The 7,746-nt window shown below is 32.7% G+C and overlaps 1 long non-coding RNA gene across 1 annotated transcript; it reads left to right on the forward strand.

Annotated features, from left to right (window-relative positions):
- The first annotated feature begins 3,795 nt into the window (after nt 1-3,795).
- Nucleotides 3,796-5,737, forward strand: LOC107489236 (uncharacterized). Its single transcript, XR_002375651.2, has 4 exons — nt 3,796-4,110; nt 4,494-4,517; nt 5,208-5,362; nt 5,442-5,737. It is a non-coding gene; the product is annotated as an uncharacterized LOC107489236 (long non-coding RNA).
- The last annotated feature ends 2,009 nt before the right edge of the window (nt 5,738-7,746 follow it).

Consider the following 7,746-nt stretch of genomic DNA (forward strand, 5'->3'; position numbering starts at 1 on the left):
GTGTGGGGCCAATGAAATCTCAATGCTTGAGAATGAATGTAATGAAGAAAATCAAAACATGGAGAATTCAGCTTGTGGATTGGAGTTTTCTCCAGAAGAAAATGTTCAGAAGAAAAATAAGAGCTCCTTTATTTTCGATGTTTTGAGGTTTCTAGCAGAGAGAGAAGTTGAGAAATTGAACTCTGATAACAAGGAAGCGGGTGGTGCTGCTGCCCCTGCTGCTGCCCCTGCTGCTGCTGATGATGATGATGATGATTTGGATGTTGTGGAGATTGATGGCATTGATTTCCCTCGTCCAAGGTGGTGGCCTAACAACAACAAAGACTTGTCCCACTAGGTGAGATCAACTATATGATCAAATGCCACATCATGTCTTGAATCTTACCTGAACTTAGCTGATATATGTTTATAAAGTTCATTTAGTGTAGACCTTGTTCGTAAGAAGACTATAACTATTAGTACATGCAGGTTCTTTTTCATTTGAATTTCCAAAATCAATCAAGGTTTGCAATAGAACTGTGTTAGAGAAACTTTGTTCAAACTATATGATTTGGAGATTTCTAAATGGAAAACCAAACCTGCTATAAATGACATATATATTTGGTTTTGGGTTCTAATGCTGGGAAGATATGTAAGGTGTGTTTTGGATCTTTTATCTGTGGCAACGAAGGTTCAACTCTAATTATGTAATTTATTGTTATTTTTATTAGTTTTTTGTGTGTATTTCAAGTCTTGATCATTTTTTCTGTTTTTTGATCTCTGAATATATATACATATATATATTCCACCCCAAACGTTGGAAACCAAAATAGTACTTTACCCATTATTTAATTATGGATTTGTTCTTTTTGATGCAAGAATGCCAAAGAGCTAAATGCTTGAAACTACATATCAACATTCTTTTTGGTTTTCGGGCTTTCATGAAAAGTTTTTAGCAAAGATTACTATGCTGCTTCAAACACTCTTCAGCCATAGAAGCATATTTTATTATTTATTTATTGCCTTCGGTCTTCATAATTGCATTGCATGAAATCTTATTTTGGCCTATGATCATGCAATTGCCAACTTGAATTTAAAATCCATTTCAGAAATGATTTATCTTCCCAATATATGTGATCTTAACAACTAAACAGAACAAGATTTGATTGCTTTCTAATATTCCAAGACATTTGATTAAGTCATACTGGTGAAGATTACAGTGACCATCTTTTATTTTTTTTGTCAGAGCAGTGACCATCTTGTATAGTTTTGTAGCTGACTTCCCATTATTGGACATTGAAGTCCTTAAACACCCATATAGCTTCCGTCGTAGCACGGTGTAATATTGTTCTCTCAGTTCCCTTTTATGGTTTTATGATCACTGTCATTTATTTTTAATTTTGGTACATCAAGAAACAAGAAATAAAGAACCTTTGCCTACTAGTTGAAGTTGATTACACAGATCAAATTTTGTCATTGAATTCTATCATATATTATGCTATGTTTTGTTCTTACTTCATTTATGATAAAAAAATACTATGCTTTATGAATGTTAATTGGGAAGTTGTAAAATTCCCTATCACTTCTAATATAAATTCAAATACCAAAACCATTCCCATGTGAAATAAATAAAATGAACCCGAACCAAGATTCATGACAAGCTCAGATGTACTCTTATCATCATTCAAAATGTTATGGGGAATCGTCTTTGATAATTTACTAGTTCTTTAGAGTGGTATAAAGTTTATTGATTATATAATTATATGTCTAGATACAAAAATTATTGTATGTTCATATTTTATCAAGTTTCCTTGATTACTAATCAATGATATTTATTGACTTAAATAAATAAATATAATGCACTTGATCTGAGAAAAGCTTATAAATACCATTTAGTACTAAGTTAAAAAAAAGAGATGGGCATCAAAACCCACTCTACTTCATTCCTGATACGTGGTACCTTGTCTAAAAGAGTGATAACAGAGAGAAGAAAGAATAGAAGAATTGAGATGCAAAAATAAATGAATGGAATACTGTTCTCTTAAGATTTGATACAAGTGTCTATATATACATCACATTAACCCAAGGACCTTAACTATTCATAAATGTCATAACAGAAACAGTTATGAGCTATAATTGACTCATCTTTGCCAATTAAGTAATATGAAATATGTCCTTAAACTTATCAATTGGTAAAAGTGAGAAAGATTTAGTCAATATATCTGTAATTTGTTGCTGTTGGAACATAAGTTACTGCCACTGCCTCATTAATAACACAATCTCGAACAAAATATAGATTCAGTTCGAAATGGTTGGTGAGATTATGTTGTATTAAATTATAGGCCAGAAAAATTGTAGGCGTATTGTCACAAAACACTGGACAAAGTGAGACATGATTGATGTAAAGTTGGATCCAAAGAAACTCCGAAAACACTGTTGCTAATACTCTAAACTCTGCCTCAGTAGACCTGCGACTGACTGTAGTTTACTTGCTGCATTGTGGCGAAACTAAATTGGGACCATAAAACACAATACGCTGAAATTGATTTTCTGTCGTCCAACTCAGCTGTCCAATTAGAATCTGAAAATGAAGATGAACGTAAATTAGCAGTCTTATTAAAGACATATTGGCTAATTTTATCCAAAGAAAGAGAAATATCTGGTGGAATAACTATTGCATATTGCAATCTCTCCTATAATAGAGTGAACGATGAACTAACCATAGGAGTGCTCATAGGTTTAGGTTTATGCATGCTAGCTTTTGACAGCAATTCCTTGATGTATTCAGTTTGATTGAATGATATTAGGGAATCAGAATGTTTAATAGCTTCAATACCGTGAAAGAAAGTTAAATCCCCTAAGTCCTTAAGTATGAAAGTAGAATATAACTAATTAATAATGTATGTAATCTTTGTGTCATTATTTCTAGTAACGAGCTCGTCATCATCATAAATCAAAATATAGGTGATTGAATTGACAATAAATCTAGTAAATAAAGTGGGATCGAATTTTGTAATTTTAAAACCAAACTTTTGAAATGTGAGAGTAATAGCAAGATACTAGGCTTTATGAGCTTGTTTTAGCCCATATATAGCCTTATTCAATTTACAAACTAATGCCGGATACTACGACCATCGAGGAAGCTGACCAACTTCATCGGAACAAGAAAAACTCCGGAATGATGAAAGAGGCTTTGGAGGTGAAACCTCAAGAGTGGTAAGGGAAGAAGAGTGGATGTTTATCAAGACCTCCTCGTAGGACCCAATGGAAAGAGGAGAACCTATGCTGACTTAGTCATGCATGGTAGTGCTGATCCCCATGCATAGAAAGGAAACTCTAGTGGTGCAGAAGACTCTTCAGAGACTGACTCAGAAGAGGAAAACCCAGAAGATGCTATGGAGATACTAGAGATAAGTCAAATGCAAAGAGAAGCATTAAGGAGATGCAGAAAGGAAGAAAGAGCCATTCCCTCTATTTTGGTGAAGAGAATGCAGAATGGAACTATTAGCATCTACTACTAGAAAATTATTTATTATTCTTGACAGATTTTATCTTAAGGAAGTACAGACAGATTTTAGGAGGGAATTTTTGTTGAAAACAAAAGAAAATAAATTAGCATAAATTACGGATAAAAAAAAGAATTTGTCGATAATTCTGTCAATTTTTTTTCATGAAAAATAGTTACCAACAAAAAATTTGTCTATATTTAAATGAATAAAAACGTTGCATTTTATTAAATTATTACAGACAAATATTCTGTCTATAATTTAAAATATTCCGCAGAAAAAATTAAATTAAACCTAGCATTGCCCCCACCCTATCGAGCTCCATTCACACCACACATCACTTTTATCGAGTTCCACTCTCTGTCAACGAGCTACTTCTTCTCTCTGCCGCTGCCACCGCCGCTCGCATCGCATGAGCCCCCTCCACCACTCGCGTCTCATGAGGCCCCTCCGCTACCGCTCTCGTCGCGTTGCTCCCTTCGTCGCATTGCTCCCTTCATCGCCATTGTCGCAGAGCTCTCTCCGCCGCTCTCGTCGCGTCTGCTCCCTTCATCGCCGTCGTCGCAGAGCTCTCTCCGCCGCTACTCTAATCCAAACACTATTTTTGTGATTCTGTTGCTTGGAGGTTAGATTTTCATTCTGCTAATTAACCGAAACTGAAGCCTTTCGTTTTTCTTCGCTTGGAGATTAGATTTTCAATTTCATGCAATTAATTTCTCTTTTCAATTTCATAGAATGGTGTGATATAATTCAGCAAGATATATACTGTTCGTAATCTCTGACCTATTCGTAATTCCTCTTTTCAATTTCATGGAATGGTGTGATATATGCTATAGTTGTCTAGAACAGAAATTTAATTCAGTTAATACTTAGTTTGGATTCATCAATTTCAGCTTTCTGCTATCTCTTGTTCAGCGGTTAGTTCCTTCAGCGTTTTGTTCCTTTCCTTGTTCTTGTTCTGCGATTTGATCATGGTGATTGATGATTTTCTTATGTTGATTTTTGCAGGAGCTTAATTTGGGAAGGAATAGGGTAAGCATTCGCAATGAGTTCATCACTGCACTCTTAATTTTAGAAATGCAAATATTTTTGTTAATTTCGATTCGATGCGTTTCGTCTCAGATAAAAACTTTGCAACATGAGATTTCATGCAGATCTGCTTTAATCAAAGCCAATGTCCTAAAAGCTGGTAGTAACAAAGATGGGGACATAACAACTTTACAGCTATCATAGTGCATAGAAAGAGATCATTGTCATATTTCCCTCTGCAATGATATAAACCAATCTATCTTCATGTGTCTCATGTTCTAATCTTTATTTTCCTTCTACCACATTAATGGATTGATGCCAATTTACAATTGAAAATTTGACCATATTTCTTGTAGTCTTGTAGACCTTTTCTTTTAATTTTAATTGAATGAAATTACCATAGCTGAAGAACAATCTAATACAGGAGAACTCATTTGTCAACAACAATATAGATCATATTATTGCTTTAACATAATCATGCAATTGCTTCTCAATTTCTGTCAATTAGAAAGATATGTTAACTGAATTTTCAATCCTTCACTGAAATGGTGGTCAAGTTCTAGAAGTTCATGGTGCTTGCTTTCTAACAAGGTTGCATGTTCTTGTAATTGAATATATATAATGCAAGCTGAATTGTCTTTATAATCCATAAAGAATCATGGTTCTACTATATATATGGTTCTTGTTGGGCAGGGCATTGGGGTGACCAGTCACTTTACACCTACATGGTTCTGCTATATATGTTGCCAAACATAGTGACTGTATTACTCTTTTTCCTTCCACCTGTGCGGGGAAAGTTGGAGCGATCTAATATGCGACTCATCACACTCTTAATGTGGTGGGCTCAGGTGAGTAGCACAGGCTATTAGTCTTTGCATTTTATTTTTCTAACTAAATGTTATGTGTCTAACAATCACTTCACTGCAGCCAAAATTATATGTAGGAAGGGGAATGCAGGAGAACATGTTGTCACCACTGAAGTAAGTGTGAAAATCTTATAAATTTCCTTTATTTATCACCAAGTTTTTCAAGATGTGGAATTCAGAAGTCAGAAGGATGAGCATAAATGCATAACTACCATTGTTTTTGTTATATTACACATAGTTTACTATATAAGTTTCGTGAGAAACTTCACCATTCTAGTTAAAAGACTTCATGAAGAATATATCTATGTACTTGCTGTTCAAATTTTCACTATATTATTTTTGAAACTTTTTCGGTCACTATATTGTAGACACAAATGTTCTATTTTTGGGCCATTATTTTTTATTTTCCTATTGATCGACTAAAGATTTAATATTGAATTCTTGGCACATATATGCTGCTTCTATAATAAAGTTTGACTTTCCATATATTTTGATATTAAAGTATATGATTGTACTTTGTTATGGCAGGTATACCTTATTTTGTCCTAATTTATTTGTGAACAATACATATATTAATTATAATCATAAATTATGTTATTTTAAATTAGAATTATTCTCCACATACAAGCGTTTTTACATACAAGTCATACAAGTCATTTATATTTACGCGTTTTTCATGTTTTTCTCCGTGTCTCTTTTTCTTTTTCTTCTTCTTCTTCTTCTTCTTCTTCTTCTTTTTCATAATTTTTCTCTCATTATTGTCGTCATCAACACCACCTCTTCCTCCTTCTTTTTTCATTGAAAGTTCTTCTCCTCTTTTCGTTTTCTCTTTTTCCTTCATCATTAGTTATCTCGTTGTTGAAGATAATAAATAATTCAAATTCAGATTGTCAATTGAACTAGAATGAAATTGATTATTATTTTAAATCCAAGGCTAAGGTGTGGTTCAATTTAGAAGAAAAAATATAGCATTAGAAAAAAAAAATTTCTGCAGCAAATTTGAGTGTAGTACGAAGATATTTGGGTGTAACACGAAGATATTTAGGTGGATTTCAAGAATTTTTGGGTGTATTTTTATTCTGATAAATTTTGCATAATTCAAAACTCTTCCTCTTCTTCCTTCTCATCTTCTACTGTTTCTTTTTTTATCATTATTACCGTCTTCCTTTTTTTTATTCATCTTTTTTTATTTTACCTTTTCAAGTTCCTTCTTGTTTTACTCTCTTAATAAAAATAAAAACAAAAAAATCAAACAAAGAAGAAGAAACACATAATGCTGCAAAATCACTTGAAAGAAGATGAACTTACATTCATTTAACTAAAAGAAAGAAAGAAATAAGGGAAAAAAAGAAAAAAACGTAGCATTAGAGAAAATATTTTTCTCTATTTGCAGCAAATTTGAGTGTAACACGAAGATATTTGGGTGTATTTTAAGAACTTTTGGGTGTATTTTTATTCTGTTAAGTTCTACATAATTCAAAACTCTTCCTCTTCCTTCTTCTCATCTTCTACTGTTTCTTCTTTTTTTATCATCATCACAATTTTTTTCTTCTTTTTTTTTCTTATTCATATTTTCTATTTTATTTTACCTTCTTAAGTTTCTTCTTGTTTTACTCTCTTAACAAGAATAAAAACAAAAAAATCAAACAAATAAGAAGAAAAAACACATAATGCTGCAAAATTACTTGAAAGAGGATGAGCTTACATTCATTTAACTAAAAAAAAAGAAAGAAATAAGAAAAAAAGAAGAAAAAAATACAGCATTGAAAATATTTTTCTGTATTTACAGCAAATTTGGGTGTAACACAAGGATATTTGGGTGTAATACGAAGATATTTGGGTGTATTTTTATTCTGATAAGTTCTACATAATTCAAAACTCTTCCTCTTCCTCCTCTTCATCTTCTACTGCCCCTTGATCTTCTACTGCTTCTTCTTCCTCATCTTATTTCGTTTCCTTATAATTCTTCTTGGGAGAAAAAATCAAACAAAGAAGAAAAAATACATAATATTGCAAAATCAATAGAAAGGGGAGGAAGAAAAAAACGCAACAACGACAATGGTAATAAAAACACAACGATGAAGATGAAACACGCGAAGAAAAAGGAGGAGAAACGCAAAGAAAAAGGAGAAGAAGAGGAAGGAAGAGGACGAGAAGGAGGAACGTGAAGAAGAAGTGTCGTGCATGTTATCACACTCCAGTGGGTAAATGTTATTTTTGTTAGATTTGACCCAACTTGTAAGACTTATAAGCCAAAAAGACTTGTATGTGTAGCATATTTCTTCAAATTAAATGACTTATATAATGGTGGTCTTATTTATTGTTATAAATGCTAAATTGGATAAGTCATAATTACTTCTTATTTG

This window comes from Arachis duranensis, chromosome 5 (genome assembly GCF_000817695.3).
Source record: "Arachis duranensis cultivar V14167 chromosome 5, aradu.V14167.gnm2.J7QH, whole genome shotgun sequence".
Lineage (NCBI taxonomy): Eukaryota > Viridiplantae > Streptophyta > Magnoliopsida > Fabales > Fabaceae > Arachis > Arachis duranensis.